The 27,424-nt window shown below is 42.5% G+C and overlaps 1 protein-coding gene across 1 annotated transcript in view; it reads right to left on the bottom strand.

The window, feature by feature from the left end:
• TET1 (tet methylcytosine dioxygenase 1) overlaps positions 1 to 26,802 on the bottom strand; it is a 56,672-nt gene extending 29,870 nt beyond the window's left edge. The window contains exons 1-2 of the mRNA XM_058671915.1: positions 26,582 to 26,802; positions 26,292 to 26,355 (exon numbers count right to left, since the gene is read on the bottom strand). The gene's annotated coding sequence lies outside the window, so the exon portion shown is untranslated. The remainder of the gene's footprint in view (positions 1 to 26,291; positions 26,356 to 26,581) is intronic.
• Between the last annotated feature and the right edge of the window lie 622 nt (positions 26,803 to 27,424).

Below are 27,424 nucleotides of genomic sequence, written 5' to 3'. Positions count from 1 at the left end.
ATTATAGTGAGTCCTGTAGCCAATATTGAAATTAGTGAATCTTCCCTCCTGGCTCCTTCCTCATAGGCTCTGAACACTCACACCTTTTCATTCTAAAGAAACAGGACCTTGCAGAACAGCTAGTAGCCTCCCTGTCTCATTTCACATTTTTACAACTTGTCTTCCTAGAACTGTCAGCTGTAACCAACTACACACCTACTCCTCATCCCACTACAACTAGACTTTTGTTCGAACAGTCAAACACAGTGGATGGGACAGCTCTGATCCACCCACTCCCTTTCAAAATACACACAGTAGCCCAAGGCCAGGTCGAGTATGGGAAGTTAACCTTGTCATTGGCAGAGATTAAACCTCTTCACTAATTTTTTAAAAAGATTTATCTTTTTTAAAAAAAGATTTATTTATTTTTATTGCAAAGTCAGACATACAGATAGGAGGAGAGACAGAGAGAAGATCTTCCTTCCGATGATTCACTCCCCAAGTGAGCCGCAACGGCTGGTGCTGTGCCAAGCCGAAGCCAGGAGTCAGGAACCTCCTCCGGGTCTCCCACGCGGGTGCAGGGTCCTAAAGCACTGAGCTGCCATCAACTGCTTTCCCAGGCCACAGGCAGGGAGCTGGATGGAAAGTGGAGTTGCCAGGATTAGAACCGGCGCCCATATGGGATCCCGGGGTGTTCAAGCCGAGGACTTTAGCCGCTAGGCCACGCTGCTGGGCCCCTCTTCACTATTTTTTTTTTTTTTTAATATTTAATCAGCTGAAACGTAGGATTATAGAAACAGAGTGAAATGTTCCAGCTGCTTGTTCACTCTCCAAGTGGTCGCAACCACTGTGGCCGAGCTAGGTGAAAGCCAACAGCTTTCCTAGGTCTCCTCCAGGTCTCCTAGGAGGACTGACAGAGGCCCAGTGACTTGAATCACCTTAGGCTGCTTTTCCAGGAACATTGGCAAAGAGCTGAATGCCAAGTGGCATGGCAGGCAGCACCTTATCCTGCATCCCACAATGCAGGCCCCTGAAGCAGGGAGATGTGGGCATCCTAAGCAGTGTGCTTTCTGCCTCACCACTTTGGCTTAAGGTCCCTACAGCAACCCAAGATCACTCTCTAGGCAGCATCTCCATCGCTAAAGAACAAACTCTCATATTCAATGGCTACAGATACCATCACAAGGACAAATAAAATCCAATTGCCTCTAAATCAGGTACAATTTCCCCATACCTGTTTTAAACCTAATGTGCACATGAACACCTGATAATCCTTCTCAGAAAGCTCTCACGTGTAAGACTGTTCCTAACCCTGGGAGATCAATCTGCTTTGACGCCTGCCTCAGTACAGACATTTAACAATAGCTCAATACTCTCGCCGTGACTAAGAGGACAGATAAACGGCAGCTTTCACAGAGATTGCAATCTAATGGTTGGCAGGACACACATGTTCAGAAACCCTATGGTATTGCCTTCAGAACTGGAGTGGATTCAAGCATGTAGTCTTTCCAGTCCTTTCTGTTGTTCTTAAAAGGCACTGTCCAATTGAAATAGAATCTGAGTCACAAATATTATTTTAAAAGTTTTTTAAGGTGGTATTTTCTTACAGTGAAATTAACAGGCATGGGTTCTTTCAACATGATACATTAAAGCAATGATTTGAACATCGAACACAAAAAGCATCACAAAAGGAACAGGGCTGCCTCAGTGCCGTTAGCTGCCCCTCAGGTCATCCCATCCCCAGTCAGAGTGCTGGATGCAGTTCTAACTGGTGTGCTGCCAATTCAGCTTCCTTCTAAAGCAGCCTGGCAGCTTGGTCCCCTCCTCCGTCCTGGACAGAACTCGGGGTCCTGCTTTGATCTGGCTAGTTAAGGCTTCTACATCCATCTGCAAAGTGGGATCCCACCTGTGGGATCTCTGTCTCTAGCCTCCGTCTAGCCCTGTTTTTTGTTCTTTCAAGGAGATGAAAATTAACACAATTTTCAAATTATCATATTCTGAAGAAAAAAATAGCTATAAAATTCAGTGTTTTATTTATACTTACATCTCAAATCACAGAATACATTTCGAAAGTTTAAACTACATCCCAGTGAGCTACTTTGTGCTCACATAGCGTGGTAATCTTCTGCCTATGTTATCTGCATCTCACATAGTCTAGGCTGCTCTATTTTCAATCCAGTTCCCATTTAAAGGCCTGGGAAGATAGTGGAAAAAATGGCCGAGATGCATGGTCCCTTAAACTCATATGGGAGACTCAAAATTAGCCCCTGAATCTTTGCTTAGGACTGGCCCGGCTTCCTCTTAGTTTTCCGTGCAGAGTCCCAAGACTTTGGGTCATCCTCTACTGCTTTCACAGGCCATGAGAAGGAAGCTGGATGGGAAGTAGAACAGCAGGGATACAACCTGGCATCCATATAGGATCACTATGCCTTGAGGCAGAGAATGAGTCAGTTCAGCCAACATATTGACCCCATCTCTTTCTATGTAACTCCAACTTTCAAATAAAATGAATAAACCTTGGAGGACAAAAAAACAATAAAAATTAAAAACAATCATTTGATACATTAAACAAACAAAATAGAATATACTGGAAACAAAGCAATGAAGTTTCATTTCATGGAAAATATATTGCAATGCTTCAGCATTGATTTATATTTATTTGAAAGACACAGAGGCAGAAGCACACACGTAGAATCCCTTACCAGCTGGTTCACTCCCAACATGGGAACAAGAGGTGAAGATGGGTCAGTTCAGAGCCAAGAACCCTTCCAGGTCTCCCCACGGGTATGGGGGCCCTAGCACTCTGACCATCTCCACTGTTTCCTCAGCCACAGTTGCTGATATTGTGGTAGACAAATGAAGTGTCTGCCTGCAGTGTAGGCATCCCATATGGGCACAAATTCAACTCCTGGCTGTTCCACTTGTGATACAGCACCCTACTTATGGCCTGGAAAAAAGATGAGAATGGCTCAAGTGCATGGGCCTTGGTACACTCCAAGAATACCCAGAAGCAGCTCTTGAATCCTGGCTTTCCACATTCCCAGCCATTGAAGCAGACAGTTGTAAGTGAACCAGAAATGAAAGCTCTCTCCTGACCCCCACCTGAACACCTGATCCCATTTCAGAGTGCCTAGGTTGAGAATCCTGTCCTTCCAAACTGATTTATGATGCAGTTCCTGTTCTTCCTTCCTTTTAGATTTATTCAGTTATTTGAAAGCCAGAGTTACAGGAAATAAAGGGAGAGATCTTTCATCTGCTGGTTCATTCCCTAAAGGGCTGCATCAGGCCCAATCAAGAGCCACCAGCTGCTTTTCAGTGGCTGTAGGGCCCGAGATATTTGTACCATTTCATGTAGCCTTCTCAGGCACAGTAGCAGGCAAGAGCTTAACCAGTTGCGTCACAACACTGACCCCAGTGCTTTAGTTTTCAATTAATTGGAGAAAAAGGAAATCACCTTCTATTTCTTCATGAAACTACTGATCTTTCAAGCTGTTTATCTCAAATGGAAATCTCTTTCCTAAGGGTGGTTTCTGCACCGGGCTAAATATCAACACCTCCTAATGAGATTCTAAAACCTCAGATTTTAAATTATCTCCACAGCAGGCTTAACAAAGGTCAAAGAGGAGCTTAGCCAGGAAACCCCAGAGACAGGAATCCAAGAGCAAACCCCCACACCTTTCAGGTTGGTGAATAAACCCTCTAGCTTCTGGCCTAGGACACATCTTAAAGGAAGCCTCCTGCCACTGTCCAATCTCTCCCCAGCAACTTACAAAACGTCCCACTAGACTTTTTTTTTTTTTAATTTTATGATACAGTTCCATAGACCCTGGGATTTCCCTTAGCCCCTCCCCAATACCCTCCCCTCTCACTGAGTTCCCTACATCATTACTATAGTGTAGTTCTTCTTACACAGTCATATGTCCATCATTGCAGGAATGGACAGTGGCAGAGAGTCCAGCATCCTATTGTCAAGATATAATAAACAGTTTCATTGCAAGTCCATCTTTGTCGGAAAGTAGAGATGCATACTACATTATATTCAAACATCTGGATATGATAATCTCCATTACACAGCTACTATATATCTCCTTAAATGAAAAGCCACAATACAAAATCAACAACAGGAACAAAAATGGAAATTTGCAACGCCATGAAGTTAAATAACATGCTATTTGAAATGATAGTCTCCATTACACAGTTACTGTACATCCCCTTAGAAGAAAAGACACAAAACAACAGGAAGAACAAAAAGAAATTAACAACACCATGAAGTTAAATAACATGCTACTGAATGACTGACTAATGTGTAGCTGAAGAAATGAAAATCAAGAACCTTCTAGAAGAAAATGAGGCTATCGTATAATCTATGAGTCATTGAAGAATTTAATCAGAAGAAAGTGCGTTCAAGAGATGAAACTAACAACAAAAAAAAATCAAAATCCACCAGATATAGTTTCCTCTGATCTTTGTTGATGAAACGGGTCTCCTGTAGGCAACAAACAGATGGGTTTTGCTTTTTAATCCAGTCTACTAATCTATGACCCTTTCAAATCTAAGACTGTTTTTAGCCACCTTGCTGCAGGCAGAACTTTCATCTATTCAATCCTTCAACCTTATCCACAGAGCCCCAAATAACCCATTCCAGAGACAAAAGGTGACAAAAGAATTAGCCATTTTTTAACCAATCTCACCTAGATAAGGCTGGATATTCCCTTATCAAACCATTGTGATGCTTATCTTTTTGGTAAAGCTGTCATCCCCCACACAGCTACATGCCCAAAAATCAGCTTTTCCCCCAATCACCAAATTGTTTCTTTTGGGGGACAACTAGAGATTTTTAAAAAACACATTAGTCTATTTTTATTGGAAAGATAGATTTACATAGAGAGGAAAATAAAGGGAGAAAGATCCAACAGCTGGCTCAGAAACCAGGAACTTCGTCTAGGTCTCCCACGTGGGTGCAGGGTCCCAAGACTTTAGTCCATCCTCTACTGCTTTCCCAAGCAACAAGCAGGGAGCTGGATGGGAAGTGGAGAACCCAGGGCATGAACTGGTGCCCACATAGGATCATGGTGATTCCAAAATGAGGATTTTGCAATTGAGACATCATGCCAGGCTCTAATTAGGAATATATGAGTGTGGATTCAATCTCACAGTAGGGTATTGCAGAAAAACAATGGTCATGAAGAAAGGCCATTTTGTTAAGAAATCTAAACTTAAGGAAATTAGCTTTTACTTTCCAAATGTTAATATATACACAAGAAGATTATTGTTCAACTGAAGTCATGGGTACAGTGCTTCTGACTGTATTATTCTCTCAGACTGTTACCAGTTAAAACTTTCAATTAAGAAATTGGATGGGGCCCGGCAGCGTGGCCTAGCAGCTTAAGTCCTTGCCTTGAACGCCCCGCGATCCCATGTGGGCGCCGGTTCCAATCCCGGCAGCTCCACTTCCCATCCAGCTCCCTGATTGTGGCCTGGGAAAGCAGTTGAGGACGGCCCAATGCACTGAGACACTGCACCCGCGTGGGAGACCGGAGGAGGTTCCAGGTTCCCGGCTTCGGATCGGCGCGCACCGGCCCGTTGCGGCTCACTTGGGGATTGAATCATTGGACAGAAGATCTTCCTCTCTGTCTCTCCTCCTCAGTGTATATCTGGCAGAAATAAAATGAATAAATCTTTAAAAAAAAAAAAAAAAAGGGCTTTTTCCTATAAGTTGAGCTTATGTATGTTACCGGATAGGTGACGCTGTTCCTTAAAAAAAAAAAAAAAAAAAGAAAGAAAATTGGATGGGCCCAGCGAGGTAGCCTAATGGTTAAAATTCATCTCTTACATGTGCTGGGATTGCACATGGGTGCCAGTTCTTATCCCGCTGTTCTACTTTCCTTCCAGTTCCCTGCTTGGGACTGCCATAGTTAGATGATGCTCCACCTTTAAGCTCCAGCTCCCATATGGGAGACTGTCTGTGTCCTGGCTGCTGTACTTCCCTTCAAGCTCCCGATTGTCATCTAAAAAGGCAGTGGACAATGGCATGAGTCCTTGGGACCCTGCATCCACCTGTGATACCAAGAAGTTCCTGACTTCTGGTTTCAGATTGGTACATCTCTGCCCATTGTAGCCATTTCGGGAGTGAATCAGTGGATGGAAGAGCTTTCTCTCTGTATAAATCAAATAAAAAACAAATTTTAAAATAAAATAAATCAGGCCCGACACAGTAGCCTAATGACTAAAGTCCTCTACTTGCATGCGCCAAGATCCCATATGGGTGCGCGGGTTTGTATCCCGGCTGCTCCACTTCCATTTCACTTCCCTGCCTGTGGCCTGGGAAAGCAGTCCAGATGGCCAAAGCCGAGACCCTGCACCTGTATGTGAGACCCAGAAGAAGCTCTGACTCCTAGCTTCAGATTGACTCAGTTCCGGCCATTGCGGCCATTTGGGGAGGGAACCAGCTGACTAAATTTATTTCTCGCCATCTCTTCCAACTTTCCAATAAAAATAAATAAATAATAGATCTTTAAAAATAAGTAAATAAAAATAAAATAGATCCCTCTGTCTCTTCATCTCCAATGAGTTTCCAATTAAATCTTTTTTTAAAGAGATGTGGGTTAGGGGACAGGCGGGCCGTGCTGTTAACATTGTGACATAGAAGGTTAAGCTTCGACCTGCAATACCAGATCCCTGATGGGCACCAACTCTTATGCAATCAGCTCAACTTCCTATCCAATTCCCTCCTAGTGTATCTGGGAAAGCAGTGGATGACGTCCCAAGGGCTTGGGCTCTGTTACTCAGGTGGGAGACCTGGGTGCATCATCTGGTTCCTGGCTCAGCTTGGCTGTTCTTGTCATTTGGGAAGTGACACAGAAGATTGAATATTCCTGTATCCCTCCCTCTCTTTCTTTAACTATAACGTTCAAATAAACAAATTAATCTTCGAAACATATGCCTACATAAACATTCCGCATTTGTTTACACGTCTATAGGATATTTATAACCACTGCTCTATACTTTCCACATTTCAAACTCCTTTGTAAGATTAAGAAAAAGGCTTTTTTGTTTCGTTTTCCAAAAAAAAAAAAAAGTTGTTTTTTTTTTTTTAATTTTTATTGCAAATCAGATATACAGAGAGGAGAAGAGACAGAGAGGAAGATCTTCCATCTGTTGATTCACTCCCCAAGTGGCTGCAACGGCCAGAGCTGATCTGATCCAAAACCAGGAGTTGGGAGCCTCTTCCAGGTCTCCCATACGGGTGCAGGGTCCCACGGCTCTGGGCTGTCCTCGACTGCCGTTCAGGCCACAAGCAGGGAGTTGGATGGGAAGCAGGACTGCCGGGATTAGAACTGGCACCCATATGGGACACGGTGCGTGTAAGGTGAGAACTAGCCAGCACTGGAAGGAAGCCACACTGACACAACACCACAACCCTAGCCACTAAACTCCTTTTGATTTAGGAATGTCTCTTGCGGACAACATATTACTAATTCAGATCTTTAAAAATGAGTCATATCATTTAACCAGTGAAGATATTTCATAGATATTTATTGCTGCAGTAATAAATATTGACTCCTGACAGTTTTTTTTGTAATATGTACTATTTTTAAATTTTTATTTCCCGGGCTCAGCAGCGTGGCCTAGTGGCTAAGGTCCTCGCCTTGATCCCATGTGGCCGCTGGTTCTAATCCCGGCAGCTCCACTTCCTCTCTATCTCTCCTCCTCTCAGTATATCTGACTTTGTAATAAAAATAAAATAAATCTTAAAAAAAAAAATTTATTTCCCTCTCCACGCTTAACTGAGAATGTAGAGACCCCATTTAAACTTCCCATGCATGCACTTTAAGTTTTGTGGTTGTTTCTTCTTGTTGTTGCTATTTTTAACTGAAAACCAGAGTAACTGAGAGAAAGGAAGAGGCAGAGATGAATATTTTCAACTGCTATGTCAATCTCCAAATGGCCCCACCATCCAAGGCTGTCGAAGCCAAAACAAAGGGCCAAGAACACCATCAGAGGTTTGCACCTAGATAGCAGAAACCCCAAGAACTTGGGCAACGATCTGTGCTGCCTTAGTGGGCACATCAGCAGGAAGCTGGAATGGAAAACACTGCAACCAGAACAAGAAACAGTACTACAATACCGAATATGCCTTATTTCTTGAAGCATGAAAAATCATGTTGGAGATATGAATCTGTCACAAAAATGGAGTACAAGGGCCCGGCAGCGTGGCCTAGCAGCTAAAGTCCTTGCCTTGAAAGCCCTGGGATCCCATATGGGCGCCGGTTCTAATCCCGGCAGCTCCACTTCCCATCCAGCTCCCTGCTTGTGGCCTGGGAAAGCAGTTGAGGACGGCCCAAAGCTTTGGGACCCTGCACCCGTGTGGGAGACCTGGAAGAGGTTCCTAGTTCCCGGCATCGGATTGGCACAGCACCGGCCCGTTGCGGCTCACTTGGGGAGTGAAACATCGGATGGAAGATCTTCCTCTCTGTCTCTTCTCCTCTCTGTATATCTGGCTTTCCAATAACAATAAATCTTTAAAAAAAAATGGAGTACAAAATGAATTAATTTTAAAAGCTGCAAGGAAGTTAAATATCATGATTTAATTTCTTTTTTAAAAAACATTTATTTATTTATTTATAATTCAAAGTCAGATATACAGAGAGGAGGAGAGACACAGAAGAAGATCTTCCATCTGATGCTTCACTCCCCAAGAGACTGCAACAGCCAGTGCTGTGCCAATCAGAAACCAGGAGCCAGGAACCAGGAACCGGATGGGAAGCAAGTCCGCTGGGATTAGAACCAGCGCTCATATGGGGTCCTGGCTGGATGAAGGTGAGGACTTTAGATGCTAGACCACCAAGCTGGGCCCAGGATCTAATTTCTATAAATATTAATACAGTAATGGGAACATAAGCTAATACAAATGCCTGGCTGGTAGTGCTCACTGGAGGAGCCAACCAATCACACACATTCTTACGATACTGCTGCATATATAGGAACCTAAAGATAGATTTATTTGCTCCTAGCATTGGCCTGGTCTAACCCTGTGAGATCTTTCTCTTGGCCCCACTGTGTAGCCTAGCAGCTGAAGTCCTCACCTTGCAAGTGCCTGGATTCCATAAAGATCCCATTTCCCATCCACCTTTCTACTGTGGCCTGGGAGAGCAGTCAAAGACAGTTCAAAGCTCTGGGACCCTGCACCCACGTGGGAGATCCAGAGGAGGCTCTGGGCTCCTGGTTTTGGATTGGTGCAGTTTCAGCAGTTGCAGCTGCTTGGGGAGTGTATCAATAAATGGAAGATCTTTTTCTCTGTCCCGTCTCTTCTCTGTATATCTGACTGTCCAATAAAAGATTTTTTCCTTAAAAGATTTATTTTATTTTAATTGGAAAAACAGATTCACAGAGAGAAAAAGATGCAGAGACATTCTGTCCATTGGTTTACTCCCAAAGTGGCTTCAGCTGCTGGAGCTGAGCTGAGCTGAACTCAGGATCCAAGAGCTTCTCCTGGGTCTACCACATGGGCACAGCGTCCCAAGGTTTTGTGCCATCCTCTACTGCTTTCCCAGGCCACAAGCAGGGAGCTGGATGGGAAGTAGATGCTGGGACATGAACCAGTGCCCATATGGGATCCTGGAGTGTGCGAAGTGAAAATTTAGGCACTGAGTCATTGTACCAGGTCCATAAATAAATAAATCTTTTTTCAAAAAGTAGACGAAATAGAAAAATCATACAACTAGAGAAGGGTACAAAAACCAACACAGCTCAAGTGAGACTTTTAATGAAAATAAACAAAAATAACACCAGAAAATAAGATTTCCCCATCTGTGAACACACAGAATTTTTCTGCTAAACTAGATTCTTCTCACCTCTCTTGTATGAATGACGAAGTTACAGCTAACTCTAGAAACACTTCTATTCTGTACCTAACTGGAATATTACCAGGTAGCCTACTGTTGTGTTCTTCAATGACTTTGATGCCCACTAACCAGTGAGTCAACAGCATTGGAAATAAACGGAATTTCTGACAGCACAAAGCCCTGCACAGCGGATCCAGAGCAGATGTTAGACATTTGGATGTTAAGCATGAAGCAATTCCTACCAGGCCTCTTGGTATTTTACTTGCAAAACAGACTCAAGGCAACAGCTTGGGAAAACACAATCACAGGCAACTAAGAGCTGGATTAAATACGGTCCAGAAAGGACTCTCGCCAGAATGAGCAACACGGTAAAGACAGCGTCCAAGAAACTCCAAGACCTTCTACCTCACAATCAGCTGAAAAACACAGCAACTACAGCGGGTTGGTTGGCCCAGTCCTCGAGAACAATGACTAGCTACTGGAGGCTAGACACTTTCAGGACATTCCAAAGTAACATGAAATCACACCGGATCAAATGACGATATCATGTTGTGGGCATTATTTCAGGAACAGTGTGGAAGTGGACATGGGTTGACTTCAGCTGAGAAATATGGCAACAGCTGAGCACAGAGAGGGAATAAATCATGGTTGAAATTCACACGAAAAACTGCTGGAAAAGGATCTGAGGTGGCAGCGGAAAACAAATCACAGAGCAATATTCTGTCTACTAGAAAGCAAAGCAAGTGTGCAAAATAATATCTTCAACAGAAGCAGGAAGTCACCTTGGGCTCCAGTCTTAGGAGTACGAACTCTGCAACATAAAACAAATGGGATCCCTCAGGTTGAGGCAGAGGTAGGCCAGGTTCTAGGCAGCCCACTCTCTGCCTGGGTGCCTACAGGGATGTACTAATCATGTGACACTCACATCAGAGGCTAAACCAGCTCTGATGCAAACACCCTCACGATAAGCTTAGTGGTTAATTAAGGTATGAATTGGCCATCTGTTTGGGCCTTAAGCCACTGAGAGGATCTCAAAGTTGGGCAGAGATCCACAAGGACAAGAAGTCCATGTGCAGGGAGAGAAGATGAGGGAGCTCTGAATTAACCCCCCAAGAAGTGATTGTCTAACTTTCACATTGAAGCACCCAAATGAGCAAGCAAACAAGCAAATAAACAAACAAAAGCAATCTGCAACAGTCCAGCGAGCCATTGCCATCCAGGTGTCCCTATTACCCCATTTTATCGCATGGAGCAGGCCATGGCAAATCAAACTTGCTCATTCTTCCCAAATCCTTCCTTCCAAAGGTTTGTTGACAATGGATTACAGCCCAATGAATACAGGCAGTAATTGTTCACTCAATACCGAAGAAATCAGTAGTTGAATGAATAAGTGAGAGAAATAATATATCACAATCCTCTACTAGAAATCTCACTAACAGATGTAGAAGCTGGCTTCAGTCTCTTGAGTTCCAGCTGCTCTGTTTTCCATTTTGCTTCCTGCTAATGTGCCTAGGTGTGAAAATATAAAACGACCACTTATTACACAGCACACTGAAATTCCGTGGATGAATGATCAATAAGATTTGTGTTTAAAATGGATAGAAAACAGGCCACTTGCATAGTTCCCAGGTATCTCTCTGCAAAATATATCTTTGTTAACCAAGGAAAAAGAAATCTTACAAAGAAAATTAACAGATACTCAAGTAAATAAAGTTGACCCATAAGTGAGACCTTCAGAAAGGCATATTAGTTAGACATTCTTCTTTCAAATGCATATTCACATATTCCTTCATGATAAAGGATCAAACAAATGCAATCTCAAGGACATTACACAAACTGACTAACCAGTGGCAATTTCCTGAAGGAGAAACAATGAGGAACAACCAAAGTTTGAAAACTATAGAGATATGTTACCCAAAGGCAATGAGGGACACTATATTGAGTATTTAACCCCAAAGAGGGGAACATGGCCACGTATACATTCAGAGTTTACACTACTTGCTTTTGGGTCCAGCCTGGTAGCCTAGTGGCTAAATCGTCACCTTGCATGTGCTGGGATCCCATATAAGGCACTAGTTCATATAAGAAAGTAGCTGCTCCACTTCCTTTCCAGCTCCCTGCTTGTGGCCTGGGAAAGCAGTAGAGGATGACTCAAATCTTTGGCTCCTGGCTCCTTGCCTTGGATCAGCTCAGCTGCGGCCTCTGTGGTCACTTGGGGAGTGAACCAGCAGATGGAAGATCTTTGTCAATCCTTCTCTTTGAGGACTGTGGTCACATAAAAGATATAAAGTAACTCTTTGCATTATTTTTGCCAAGGATTTTGTAAATTCAAAGTGTGATCCAAATAAAAATAATCAAACACTATCTATCATGGCCCACAGTGCATGTCCCTCTCCCAAGACACTTTTCTCACCCAAGGATTCATTTACTGGAACTTGACAGATACTGAATAACTACCATGTATTTAAAGACTCACTCTTGAATCTTCCATGTTTTTTATTTTATTCAGATTTTTAATAACCTTATGTAAATAATAAATTAAGTCTTTCTCATGGCACAAGCTTTTTCTTTTTTGTTTTTTTAAGATTTATTTTTATTGCAAAGTCAGATATATAGAGAGGAGATCTTCCATCCGACGATTCACTCCCCAAATGACCACAATGAACCTAGGAGCCAGGAACTTCCTCCAGGTCTCCCATGCGGGTGCAGGGTCCCAAGGCTTTGGGCTGTCCTTGACTGCTTTCCCAGGCCACAAGTAGGGAGCTGGATGGGAAGCGGGGCTTCTGGGATTAGAACCGGTGCCCATATGGGATCCTGGCGTATTCAAGGTGAGGGCCCCTTTTCTATATCTTTGAAATGCACAGAGAGACAGACAAACAGAATGAGAGATCTTCCATTCACTGGTTCGCTCTGTGTAAGCCAGGTACAACTAGAGCCGAATCAGGAAGCAGTCATTAGGAACCCTCTGGACATGCCATGTGGGTGGGAGAGACTTAAGTTCTGAGCCAAGAGCTTGGCACAGTAGCCCATGCCTAAGGTCCATGTCTTGTACTTGCTGGGATCCCATATGGGCACCAGTTCTAATCCTGGCATCTCCACTTCCCATCCTGTATTCTAGGAAAGCAGTCAAGGACAGGTCACAGCCATGAGACCCTGCACCAACATGGGAGACCCGGAAGAAGCTCCCGACCCCTGGCTTTGGATTGGCTCAGCTCTGGCTGTTGCATGCAGGGATGAACATGCATCCCTGCATCCAGACGAAAGATGGATTCCCAATGAAACTGTTGGACATGTGTAGACAATGGGATGCTGGACTGTCTGACATTGTCTGTATCAACAATGTCAGGGTTCACTTTAATAAGAGACTGATAGAATTATGATTCCTTATGAAGGACTAAACTATTGTAGTAAAGTGGGGAAAATCTGTCGGAGAGGTGGGAGTTGGGGGGAATCCCAGCCTATACGAAATTGTACCACATAATTCAAAATTCAAAATAAAAAGAAATATTTTTAGATTTTATTATTATTGGAAAGCCAGATATACAAAGAGGAAGAGAGACAGAGAGGAAGATCTTCAGTCCGATGTTTCACTCCCCAAGTGAGCCGCAACGGACCGGTATGCACCAATCCGATGCCGGGACCAGGAACCTCTTCCGGGTCTCCCACGCGGGTGCAGGGTCCCAATGCATTGGGCCGTCCTCAACTGCTTTCCCAGACCACAAGCAGGGAACTGGATGGAGGTGCCGGGATTAGAACCGGCGCCCATATGGGATCCCGGGGCTTTCAAGGCGAGGACTTTAGCTGCTAGGCCACGCCGCCGGGCCCAATAAAAATATATTTTAAAAACAGAAAAAATAGATATCTATATCAATTTAATAGAACAAAGCAAAATCACACTTTTCCTACTTTATTCCACCTCATACTTTAATTACAGGATCACGACTACACAGGATCATCATACGTTATATAATATTCTCAGCAATCTATAGGGGCCAACACCATGGTATAGCAAATTAAACCATCACTACAGTGCCAATATCCCATATAGGGACAATTCAAGTCCTGACTGCTTCACTTCTGACTCACATAACCGCTAATGTGCCTGGGAAAGCAGCAGAAGATGCCCCAAGTTCTTGAGCCGCTAGACGCATGAGATCTAGAAGGACCTGGCTCCTAGTTTGTACTGGCCCAGCACCAGTGCTTATTGCTATTTACGGAGTAAATCAGTTAGAAGATCTCTTTGTCCCTTTCTCTCTCTCTTAAACCTTTCAATTAAATAAAGAAATAACCTGTAACAATGGTGAAAAACCTTTTTTATTGATTAGATTTATTATTTTTTTTTAATTGGAGAGTCAGATTGACAGAGAGAAGGAGAAAGAAATCTACTGGCTCACTCCCCAAGTGGCCACAACAGCTGAAGCTGAGCCAGTCTAAAGCCAGGAGCCTCTTCTAGGTCTCCAGTGCTGGTGCAGGGTCCTAGGACTTTAGGCCATTTTCCACTGCTTTCCCGGGCCACAGCCAAAGAGCTGGAAGGGAAGTGGAAAAGCTGGGACATGAACTGGGGCTCTAATGGGATCCAGGTACATGCAAGATGAGGGCTTTAGCCACTAGGCTACTGTGCCAGACCCTAGCATAGCTTTTTTAAAACAATGTTTTGTAATTAGACACAGCCTATTATTTTCAGGTTAGAATGTTATTCAAAAATAAATTTGACCGCATATTATAATCATACAATAGGTACCATTTTGAAGGGAAAAAATCATTAAGATGTCAAAATTTTAAAAGTTGCCAATACCAAATCCTGAAAAAAATGTGGAGCAATTGAAATTTCCTAATTGCTGGTAGAGATTCATCCACCTACTCCCATTACTCAGCATTTCCACTTTTAACTATTGGTTCAAGAGAAATGAAAACCTACGTCCACACCAAAAACTCGTGTACATGGATGTTACCAGCACCATTATTCAGAGAAAAATTGGAAATAATTCTGATGTCAAACTACAAACAATGGCTAAATAAGATGTGGTACATTCTCACATTGAAACATTTTTCAGCAATACAAACAACCTAATAGATATGTATTTTAAAAAATGAATATGAGGCCAACATTCTGGGGTATCGGGTTAAGCTGCTGCCTGGGACACGGTACAGAAATTCCACATTCAAACCAGTCCACGACAAGATGCCTGATCCAAGTCCTTGGACCATTGCCATCCAATTTGGAGAATCAGACGGAGTTACTGGTTCCTGGCTTCAGCCTAGCTCACCCCTGACCTTCATGTCTATTTGGACACTGAACCAACTGATGAAAATTCTCCCTCCTTCTTTCAATCTTTGTCACTCTACCTTTCAAATAAATAAAACAGATCTTTCAAAATAGAATATTGTAGGGCCTGACCAAGTGGCAGACTTGTCCTCCACCTGTGGCACTAATATCTCATATGAGCCCAGGTTCCAGCTGCTCCACTTTGCTTCCAGCTCTCTTCTTGTACCTTGGAAAATTATCAGAGGATGATCCAAAATAAAATAAATCGTAAGCAGCTTATAAAAATAAAATGAAATAGTGTGGCGAGGGCCAGACATTTTAGTTTGGCGGGTAAAACTGCCACCTGCAACTCTATAACCCCTTATGGGGGTCCTGGTTCTCACTTCCAATCCAGCTCCCTGCTAATGACCTGGAAAGAGCAGCACAATATGAGCTTCCTGCCATCCAGGTGGGAGGGCCAGATGAAGCCCTCTGGCTTCCAGCTTCAGCCTGGCCCAGACATAACCATTGGAGCCATCTGGGAAGTGAAGCAGCAGATGCAAGATCTCTTTGTCTCCACCACCCCCGCCCCTGTAACTTTTTGAAATAAATAAATCCAAGGAAAACAACCATGTGCTGAATGTTAAGACAACTCAATAGAGAAAGAATATTATTTCAACAAATTCTTTGGAGAGTCAGATATTCGTCTGTGAAGGATAGAATCTAGACTCTCACACTCTACCTTCTAAGATTCTAACTTAACTAAAGACGTTAGGGTAATAGATGCACTAGCAAGCACAGAAAGCCCCGAACTGAAAATAACATTTAAAATGTTTGTGTTTCAGAGAACACTTGAGCACAGAAAGGTCAGCCACAGAATAGGCGAAAATATTTTCAAGTCACACATCTGATAAGAGACAAGTATGTAGGATACACAAAATCCAGCAAAACACAACAGAAAAGAGTCAATAGCTCAATTTGAAAATGAACAAAGGGCCCAGCGTGCTAGCCTAGTGGCAAAGTCCTGGTCTTACATGCACTGGTATGCCATATGGACATTGGTTCTAATTCTGGTGGCCCCAACTTCCCATTCCACTCCCTGCTTGTGGCCTGGGAAAACAATCTAGGATGGCCTAAAGCCTTGGGACCCTGCACCTGTAAGAGACAGCAGAAGAGGCTCTGGGCTCCTGGCTTCAGATTGGTAGAGCCCTGGCCTTTGTGGCAACTTTGGGGAGTGAATCAATGGACACAAGATCTTCCTCTCTGTCTCTCTTCTCTGTATATACGACTTTCAAATAAAAATAGAATAAATCTTAAAAAAAGAAAAGAAAATGAACAGAAAGTTTTCAAAAGAAGATATTCACTGGCCAATAAGTAGAAATAAAGTTGAATATCATTAGTCATCTGAAATGCAAATTTGCCTACTCCCAAACAGGGCTAAAACAACTTTTAAGATAGACATTAACAAGTGTGGGCCAGGATGTAGAGGAATTGGATCACTCCTACATTGCTAGTGGGAATACAAAATGCTGCAGCTGCTTAGGAGATGCCTGGCAGTTCCCCGAAAAGTTAAATATAGAATGAGCACATGACCTAGTGATTCCACTCTGTAAAAGTGGACCCCAGAGAAATGGAAACATACGTCCATCCAAAAGCCTGTCTGTGAAAGGCCGGAGACAAAAACCAAAACCAAAACCAAATAGCCTTCCACTCAGGACTCAACAACCACAGTATGGCATACACGACCAATAGAGCATTATTCGGGGGTGGAGTGGAGGATGAAGACACTGTGTCACTTGTTACAACATAGGTAAACATTGAAAAGGTCATGCCAAGTGAAAGAAACATATCACAAACTAACATGAATGCCATGATTTCATTCCAACCTCTAGAATGGGCAAAGTCACAGAGCCAGAAAGTGGTTTGGCAGTTGACCAGGGTGAGGATGCATGAAGGAATTAGGTGGCGACAGCTCCAGGGAAGAATACAGCCCAGAGGGCAAGTTTAGCGTTCTGAAATGGGTCATGGCAGTAGACGTATAACTGTGAATATACAAAAAGCCACTAAATCTATAAATCAATGGAGCAAGTTGTGATGTATGTATGAATTACATACCAAGATAAAAAATATAGAAGGCCTGGTGCGCTAGCCTAGCAGCTAAAATTATAGTTATGCACATGGCTGGATCCCATATGGGCACGGGTTTTATAAGGAGAAATATAGATAAACAAATAAATTACATTAAAGAAATGCACCCTTATTTCCATAGCAATTTATGAAAGAGACTCTTAAGACTGGCTTGATGATCTGAGGAAATGGTTTCTCCTATACACTCAGATGGTTATTACATTAACATCTATAGTTCAGGCAGGCCTAACTGAATAACCCTGGACCATGAAAAGCATTAATTGAATCATTAACCAAATTGACAAATTCACCAAGTTGTAGAGACAGGCATCCTTTGAGAAACTATGGGAAGCAGAAGTGACTGCTGTTCCGTGTTCAAGCGCTAACCATCAAGGATAAACAAGGATAAAGGATAAAACAAAGATAAAGCCGGTGAAGCTGCTGCCTGAAACACTCCCATGAATGCAGATTCAAGTTCCCTATGCTCTTCCTATTCTGATCCATACTAATGTACCAGTGGATGGAGCAGAAGATGGCCCAAGTGCTTGCTACACTGTCACCTCCATGAAAGCCTGACAGAGTTTAAAGCTGCCGATTTCAGTGGCTTGGGGAGTGACCCAGCAAATCAAAGACCTTTCTCTGACTCTGCCTTTGGAATACAAATAAATAAATCATTAACAACTGCCATTTATTGAGATGAATAAGTCACAAATCGTGTATCCTACTGAATGATCCTGTGGGTTAGTGCCTGTTCTCAATCTACAGATAATGAAAATAGTTCTTGGAGAAATCATTTAACTTCCCTCCACCACAAATCAATAAAAGCAAAAAGCAGGGTTAACACCCAGGGTTGTGCGATATTAAAGGTCATGTTCCTTCCTTTGGTTCAATGTTTATACCACAATGAGGCATAATAAAAGTTTAAAACAAAAATCAATCACAAGCACTAAATATCTGTGTGGCATTGGAAAATAGAAATGTTGAGAACAAATCAGGTACATGTGTTCTACTTTTTCAAGAAGTTACATCTAAAATAAGTCTAGAATACAAGGCTATTGGATGAACAACAACTAACAAGTTGTTCTAAAATAAAGTAAAATACCTTCAGTTGCTTAACATCCATTTTTTGAGAGCTAGCGTGTGGCGTAGTGCATTGAGCTGCTGCCTGTAAGTTCATATGTTCAACTTCTAAAATCTTAGCTAGTGAGCAGGCTTTTGACAGAGTGATTAAGACACTGTCACTTGGGATTCCCACATCCGATAGTGAGGTGCATGGCTGGAAGATCCCTGGATATCTGTCACTCTGCCGTTCAAATAATTAAAAAGTAAACATGGGGCAGTACTGTGGGCCAGCAGCTTAATCCTCCTCCTGCTGTGTGCCAGCATCCTACATAAGCATCTGTTCGATTCTGGCAGCTCCACTTCTGATCCAGCTCCCTAGCAATGGCCTGGGAAAGCACTGAAGGATGGCCCAACTGCTTGGACCCCGAAACCAATGTGGGAGACCTGAGAAGCTTCTGTCTCCTGGCTTCACAGCAGCCCAGTTGTGGTCGTTGCAGAAATGTGGGTAGTGAAACAGCAAATGGAAAATCGCTTTTATCTCTTTCATTGTCCCTCTATGTAACTTTACCTTTCAAATAAATAATACATCTTTATATAAAAGGATGTACTTGAATAAATATTAATAACATTAGTTTTTCAGATATTCTACCACTTCTCAGAGGTTAGTATATAAAAAAGCTTTTTGAAACACTTTGTGGTCTCAGTTCATTCAACTGTATCATAATTACTTTTTGAAACACTGATTTATTTTCATTGGAAAAGCATATTTACAAAGAGAAGGAGAGACAGACAGAGATTTTCCATCCACTAGTTCACTCCCCAGATGGCCGCAACAGCCAGAACTGAGTCGTACTGAACCGAAGCCAGGAGTCAGGAACTTCTTCCAGATATCCGACTTAAGAACAGGGTCCCAAGGCTTTGGGCTATCCTCTGCTGTTTTTCTCAGTCGTAAGCAAGGAGCTGGGTAAGAAGCGGAGCATGCAGGACATGTGGGATCCGAGCGCATGCAAGGGGAGGATTAGCTAATTGAGCCTTTACATCGGGCCCCTGTACCATGATTTTATGACTTAATGTGTACATACAGACATATCAAATTTTAATAAATGTATACCTATGTATTTGAAATAATCAATTACAATTTACTTAAGTAAAATAAACATTGTTACAAAAAATGAAATTCATGTAACAACACTCAATTTGAAACATGGTTTGTAAAGCTTCCATGTCTCTTCCTTCAGCAACTTTTTATGTGCATTTACCTCAGTGGTAAATACTACAGCATGTAGAACTGTGAAACAGCATCAGGTTTAAAAAAAGATACTCTTTATTCTCTTACTTTGGCAATTATGCCATCACATTTTTGAAAGTATAAAAATAAATGATATGGACACTGAAAAAGAATCTACCATGAAATGCATTATTCGGGGGGAGAACAGTATTACTTTATACAGGTCAAATACAATCAGCAGTGATTTGGTTAATTTCAATCTCTCAGGAACACATTTTAGTCAGTGTACGGACATCTACTGAAGAGGAATGTAGAGCTCAGAAATTTGGATTCAGCACTACTCAAACACACGCACAGTCTGAGCATATGTATTCAAGACACGAGGCATATGTTCTTTTGTGGACTAGGAAAATTTCAACAGACTTTGTAGCCTGAATGAAATTTTCCTCAAGCCCATCCAACCCCACTAGGCTTTCATCTACTCATTCTGTATTTGAGATCATTCCTAGAAATCATGGAATGGACCTAAGTTTTGAGTTACTGGAAATATACATGCCCCAGTGAGTGTGCCGGAGCTGACATGGTGCGGAACAAGCGCTGAAATCGGTGTGATCATCTCTGTATGCTGTATTACACGTTCCGGGTATGCAAACCAGAAGCCCCATATGTTGCTTTGATCGTGTGAATAAACACTGATGCGTGAGCACACGTCTTTAATAGTGGTTGCCAGTTTATGACATAATGAGCAAAATAAGGACCATGTGTTGAGTCAACAAACTAAATTAATAAACTGATAGGAACTTTCTGTATTCTGAAAATAACTTCGTGTGTGTGTGTGTGTGTGTGTTGTGTTTTAACTTGTATCCCTTTGTGCTTATTGTCACCACTCACTCCAAAACTTTCCTCCACTAGCCTATTCTACATCTAGAAATCTAGCATGAGTTGCTTAGGACTTTGAAGTACACCACTGAAATGGAACTTTTTTCCCCCTGAACAAAGGTTAAACTTACTATTTAATTTAGTTTTGAAATTTGCAACATATTGCTAGAGGTAATGGAATGTTGCAGTTTCAAGGAGGCTCCAGAAAACAATTATTTTACCAGTTACTTATTTTACTTGAAACGATATTGTGGATTAAGCATACAGACAAAAACCTTTAGCAACTCTGTTATGTTCCGTTTTTTATAGCTCAATGGACTTCATGAATAAACAGGGTAATTCAATCATGTTTAATTTAGTCCTTTCCAATCAACAGTAGTATACATAATGCAAACACACCCACGGAGAGATGAGCTTTCATGACACTGAACACAGTTCCCTCAGCACCCACCCTACTCCCCAAAAGCACTTGTGGTGTGCTTTGGAGACTTTACCACTATTGGGAAGTATTTATTTGTCTGCAATTTGACAGGAGCATATTGGTCTAATATATCTTTGTAGTCCCAGCATTCAGTATGTGCTCAAAAAAAAAAAAAAAAAAAAAACAACCTATACTGAATGCTAATAAAAACAGTGTTCTGAAAGGACCATTAAGGAGTGTTCAAAAGTGACATTAATGGTACTTAATGTCATACAGCATGCCAGTGAAGACCAAGTGTGAACAAGTAAGCCATGATTTGATTCTCAGCTTAAAACCCGTTTTCAAGATGGACAAACTTAGCTGTGTGCCAATGTTCTGTCCTCTCCTGGGGAGATGCAGGTTCGAGACCTTCATCACTCCTATCACCCCAGCACTCAACAACCTCTATCCAAACCAGGAGAGGGATGGCAGGGCTCGGGGGAGGGGCACAGAGAACAGTGGCCAGCATTTTTAATCCTCAAACTCCATAGACAGTTTCCTGGCTTTGTATCCCCTGACATTTCTTCATATTTCTTTGTTCAGTTTATCCAAACACTAAATCATCACTTTGATGACATTTTATAACCAACTATATAGTAAACACCCTTTGCTGCCTACAGAAGTATGCAATTGTAAGCTACATGTGTCCCTATCTTGAGGATGCCCATAGCGTTAAATTTGACATAATGTGAAGCTTCCTGGTGAGATACAAAAAGACTAGAGGAACTTTATGGATTCTTTACCCAGATTTGCCTGTATGATCAACCTCATAACTGTAGCTCATGCCACCCGACATGCCCTCTTCCAGGCACCAAGTTTCCATTTTTCTCTGCACAAGACTGACCTCCTACACTTACACTCCTTGCAGGAGAGTGCCGTGACCTCCCACCACAGCTAAAGTCCCTGCTCCCTGTTCCCACCCACCTCAGCTCAGCCTGGTTCCTGTTCCCTCCACTCGCACACGGTCCTTTGGCGTGCCTGGTTTTATCCTTAACTCTGCAACACCTTTTAAAAATCATCCTTGCATCACATTCTGCTTAATCCCAAGTGGCTGTGTTACTTGTTTTCCAAGGTCAGTGAGTGTTTGGGCAAGCCACATGAACATTACAAGTGCAGAGTTCACGAGCTGCTGTCCCTAGTAATCAACAATAGTGCCGGTGGGAAGCTGGTGCTGGACTTCCTCGACCAACCCCTAGCTCCATCATTTGATACCCATTCTTCTTAGCGAAATTGAAAACTGTCACCCAACCCATAGGAAGACTCTTTAGTCAAGCATCTGAGAGTTTTAATTTTTAAGTTTTGAAGTATAACAGATTTCTTAAAGAGAAGAGATAGGAGATATTCCAGTCAAATCTGGTCCCATTGCTAGATTAGGTTTTCAGCTTAGACTGAGATGGAGCAAGTCTCAAATTCTATTCCCTTTTTTCCTAATCAAGTTCTATCCAATGACTTCCTTGTGGATGATAGAGACATGCTAGTACCTTTGAAAAGACAAAAGCCAAGAGTCAAAGGAAGCAGACTCAACCTCTGGTCAACACTAAGTACAAAGAGAATTATGAAAGAAACTTACATGGTCACCTGTTAGCCTCCTGGAGAGTATCCAGTGGGAACTCACCGACGAGCTGCAAGCTGTATTCTTCTGCAATACTCCTTCCTAACTCAGAGATTCCCATTCTTTCACTTCATTTCCGTTTGGGCTACATACCCTTCTATGTTTGTGGAAAATGTTCAACATTTCTACTGTGCAGTGAAGAACTAAACCTTTCCTTGGAAGAATATTATGTATAACATATTCTAAAAAATAGTATTAAATGCCAACACCAGAAAAACAAAAAGATTTTTTCTTACAAGCCCAATTCCTACTATTGGGCAACCTTCAGCATCTATAGTGGACAGTAAGCGAGCATTCATCGCTGCTTGTGATGGCAGATTAAATTCACCCAGCCACAGGCAAAAATGGTTTTGATTCAAAACAAAAGAGAGTTCACTGCCATGATTCCCAAAAGCAACACATGGCATATTTACTTCTGAAACGTATTCCAGGTGACAGACACCCATAGACTAGCAAAACAAACATAGGATTTAAACAGCACTCCCAAAATGTTGTTTATAAGGTGGAAGAGGGACTCGACTGCCAGGTTAAAATAAAGCTAAATCCATTTAAGTGGCCTGTTTCTTCTACTGTTCCCCAAGCCTGAGGGTCTATAACAGGAAAACTATAATTATTCCGCATGTGAAGAATTCAAGACAAAAACGCCTGAGGTAGGGGCTGGCATGGTTGCAAAGCGGGTAAAGCTACTGCCTATGATGCCTGATGACTCGTATCGCAGACACTCTACTTTCAAAGCAGCTCTCTGCTAATGTGCCTGTAAAAAGCAGTGGAAGGTGACCCAAGTGCCTGGGTACCAGCTATCCGTGGGAGAGAGGTGGGAGGAGTTTCTGGCTCTTGGCTACAGCCTGGCCCAGTGCTGGCTATCGTAGTCATCTGAGGAGTAAACCAGAGGATGGAAGACTTCTTTCTATGTATGTGTCTATCTCTCTGTAACTCTGTCTTTCAAATACATACATACATAATTAAGTAAATCAATAAAGCTTGTTTTTTTTTTTTAAAGATTTATTCATTTTATTACAGCCAGATATACACAGAGGAGCAGAGACAGAGAGGAAGATCTTCCGTCCGATGATTCACTCCCCAAGTGAGCCGCAACGGGTGGTGTTGTGCTGATTCGAAGCCAGGAACCAGGAACCTCTTCCGGGCCTCCCACGCGGGTGCAGGGTCCCAATGCATTGGGCTGTCCTCTCCTGCTTTCCCAGGCCACAAGCAGGGAGCTGGATGGGAAGTGGAGCTGGCCGGGATTAGAACCGGCGCCCATATGGGATCCCGCGGCTTTCAAGGCGAGGACTTTAGCTGCTAGGCCACGGTGCCAGGCCCTAAAGCTTGTTTTTAAATGCCGAAAGTGGTCATACCAATGCATCAAGTACAGAAAGAGATCACCAGGCTGATACTGTGGTAAGTGAGCTAAGCCACTACTTGTGATGTTGGCTTCCTACATCCAAGCATCATTTCAAGTCTTGACTGCTCCACTTCTGGATGCATTTTTCTAGTGCTGCACTTGGAAGGCAGTGGAAGATATCCAAGTCATCCATGTACCAAACCCTGAGAGAGTCCCAGGCACCCTGCTTCTGCCTGGTCCATCCCTGGGCATTGCGGTCATTTGAAGAGCAAACTAGCAGATGGAATCTTTGTAATTCTGCCTTTCAAATAAATAAAATGGACATGGGACGTGGTGCGACAGCATACTGGCTAAATCATCACGTTGCACACCTGGGATCCCATATGGGTGCTGGTTGGTGTCCCAGCTGCTCTATTTCCCATCCAGCTCCCTGCTTGTGGCCTGGGAAAGCAGTAGAGGATGGCCCAAAGCCTTGGGACCCTGCAACTGCATGGGAGAGCTGGAGGAGGCTCCTGGCTCCAGACTTTGAATCAGCTTGGCTCCAGCTTGGCCACGTGGGGAGTGAACTGGTGGATGGAGGATCTTTTCTCTATCTCTGTTTCTCTCTGTATATCTTGCTTTCCAATAAAAATAACTTACCTTTAAAAATAAAATAAAATCAGCACATTTATATTTAAAGAGAGAGATCAGAAAATCTAGATAAGGCTATTGCAAAGTCACTCCTATCATTGGGAAAGGGGAAGGATGAATCAGTATGCAGAAAAACAAAAGCATAAATCTACTCTAGCAGTTGTGAAGCCCACATGAGGGTCAGTGTTGTGGCCTAATGTGTTAAGCCATTAGTTATAAATGCTGTCAACCCACAGCTCTCTCTTTTTCCCTACTAATAATGTGTCTGGGAAAGCAGCAGAGGATGGGCCAAAGCCTTGTGCTCCTGTACCCATGAGGGAGACCCAGAAGAAATTCCTGGCTTTGGACTGGCCCAATTTCAGCCACTGCAGCCACACAAGGAGTGAATCAATAAATGGAATCTCTAGCCCTCTTTTGAGTAAGGAAAAATAAATCTTAAACAAAAAAGAAAGAGGAAAATCTACATCCCACCTAGGAGTGTCCTGATTTAATTCTAGGCTCTGGCTGTTGACTCCAGCTTCCTACCTGTGCACACCTGGGAAGCAGCAGGCGATGACGTAAGTGCCTGGGCTCTTGACACCCACACAGGAGACCTGAATCAAGTTCCCAGTCTCTGTTGGGAATGACCCAGAGCATGGTTGCTTGGTCTGTCTTCCTCTGCCTCCCAAATATTTATTATTTAAAAAGAAAATGATCATTATTGTATTTGTCCAAATTCACTCAGATTTTGTGCCAACCAATTTCATTCACTTCCTAGTGTCTAACATATGGGTAACTATGTGGTAAAGATTCAATAAATACTTCTTGGTTGATGAGACATGTACATAGTCACACTGGGTGCACACAGGAAATAGAAGATCAAGGTGATCAGACAAATGAGAAAGCCATGCAAGGTTTGGCTCTTCATGTCAACATTTTCAAGATACACAATGGGGGGAAACGAATGTGAGAAAATTCTGCCACATTTGTAGTTCAACATGTTGTTACTCTGTCATGGCTAAAACTTTCTTTGCCAAGAAAAGCTATGATCAAATCAAAATATTTACAGTTCGATGTATATAATATCAATTTCATTGCTTAATGTTTGAATTAAAAGGTTGCCTAAAGTTGGTAATGTTTAGAACAACAATTTCCCACTTGAAACTTTAAACATACAAGCACCTATTTGCTAGGCTAAAGCTAGCCTTGAACTTTTAGTGATGCCATATGCTTTTAAATTAACCCTTCTAAGTACTGTACAAAGCTCATAACATGGATTGCTACCTTATAACTGATTTAGGTTACTGCTAAATTGTCACCAGGCAAAATAAAAATGAGCATGCATATTCCTTAAGATCCCTGATGTCCAAATTAAAATATGATACCATGAAAATTTGGGATTAAGCCTACATAATTTGGCTGGAAGATTTCAATGACTTATACATTTTAAGCTGAACTAAAATCTCGAAGGACCCTTTTTCTCTGGATTAAAAAAAAAAAAAACTCACACATTTTCAAACAGCATTTAATGGAAGGTCTATTGAAATCACAATGGATCAGAGCTGTCAACTTCAAACAGTGCCATTCTCCCAAAGAGCTTAAGTTTACACACTGGTGCAACATAACAAATGCAGATGCTACAAGGAAAAATGAATTTTAGTCACAATACTCTGCAAATAAACTTTGCCTTCTGCAGACTTGCATGGAGTTGAAAATAAAGGATGCTACTGTGTACATTATGCAGCAACCCCCCACTCAAAAAACATTTGACTTGAGTGAAAATGCATTTATCTACTGAAAATCAGGGAGAATCCATATCCACTATACTTCAGATTTACTCCCAAATGACAAAAAAAAAAAAAATTATATGAAATGGAAAAAAAATAAATAGTATTTAATCAACAGCTGATTACCTTTAAAACTTTGGGCTTCTTTTCCCTCTGGGGCCTCTTGTTTTCCTTTATAACCTAAAAAAAAAATCAAGTTGCAAAAATGAGCCTTCATTTCAATAAAAAATATATATATATATTAGTTCCCACTCCCCCCAAATTTCTGAGTATGTCTCTGTAAAACTACTTATACCATTTAAAATCATCAACATGTTTGCCAAGCAGCACCTAAGGAGCTTATGTAAAATGCACACTTTCAAAGTCACTGAAAAAACCCTTGCATAAAGATGAAGTCGGGAAATACCCTTTTTTCCCCTTAAAGTCTGTCTTAATTAGCCTCTGCATTCTTCACAGCGAAGCCCACGAGGTAGCCATCTTGCTTGCTTCTGCAGAGGAAGCGGCTACAGTGGAGCACTCGTGCAAACTGCTTTTTGGTATTATTATCATGGTGTTTAAAGGCAGCCCTGGCCTGCCAGCACTGTAGACGTGCTGGGCATGCCTTTTGCAAAAACAGCCCCACAAAGAGTGCAGCCAATGGCAATGCAGAGCTTAGCAACTCCAAAGTGATCTTCTCAGCCTAGCCCTTCCTAGACAAAGGATCTCCTGTGTGGCTCAGCTCTCACCACAGGACACAGGCAGCCACAAGCTGCGACATGGAGTTCGCCGCAGAGGATCTGGTCGCGCCGAAATCACAGGAGGCTTCAGCAGAAACAATGCACACCAATCCCCAGGTCACAGCCATCGGATCGATGGCGGAGTCTCCCCGATTAGTAACCTCTCCGGCGACTCCCAGGGCAGGTCCGCGCAGGGGGAGGGGGTACCCTGCTCTGCCTCCAACCTACAGGAGACATAACGGAGCCCCGGGGGGCACTCGGGCTCTCAGCCACTCTGGAAGGTATTGTGCATTTTTACTTTATAAGGCAAGGCTAAATATTGGCGATATTTAAGGCAGGGAGGTTATGTGAGGACAGTGTCGGCTCAGCTGTTGGGCTGCTTCGTCTCATTCCTGGGAACCACACCTCTCTCTCTCTCTCTCTCTCTCTCTCTCTCTCTTTCTGCAGAAGGCGCTTTGCTCAGAAACACAGCAATTTGATTTCTGTCAATAAATGTCCAATGACAAAGGCGGATTAAAAAATAACCAGCAAGC

The sequence above is a fragment of the Ochotona princeps genome, chromosome 13 (genome assembly GCF_030435755.1).
Source record: "Ochotona princeps isolate mOchPri1 chromosome 13, mOchPri1.hap1, whole genome shotgun sequence".
Taxonomy (NCBI): Eukaryota; Metazoa; Chordata; class Mammalia; order Lagomorpha; family Ochotonidae; genus Ochotona; species Ochotona princeps.
The sequence above is the reverse complement of the archived record's forward strand: the minus strand, read 5'-3'. Positions and strand labels throughout refer to the sequence as shown.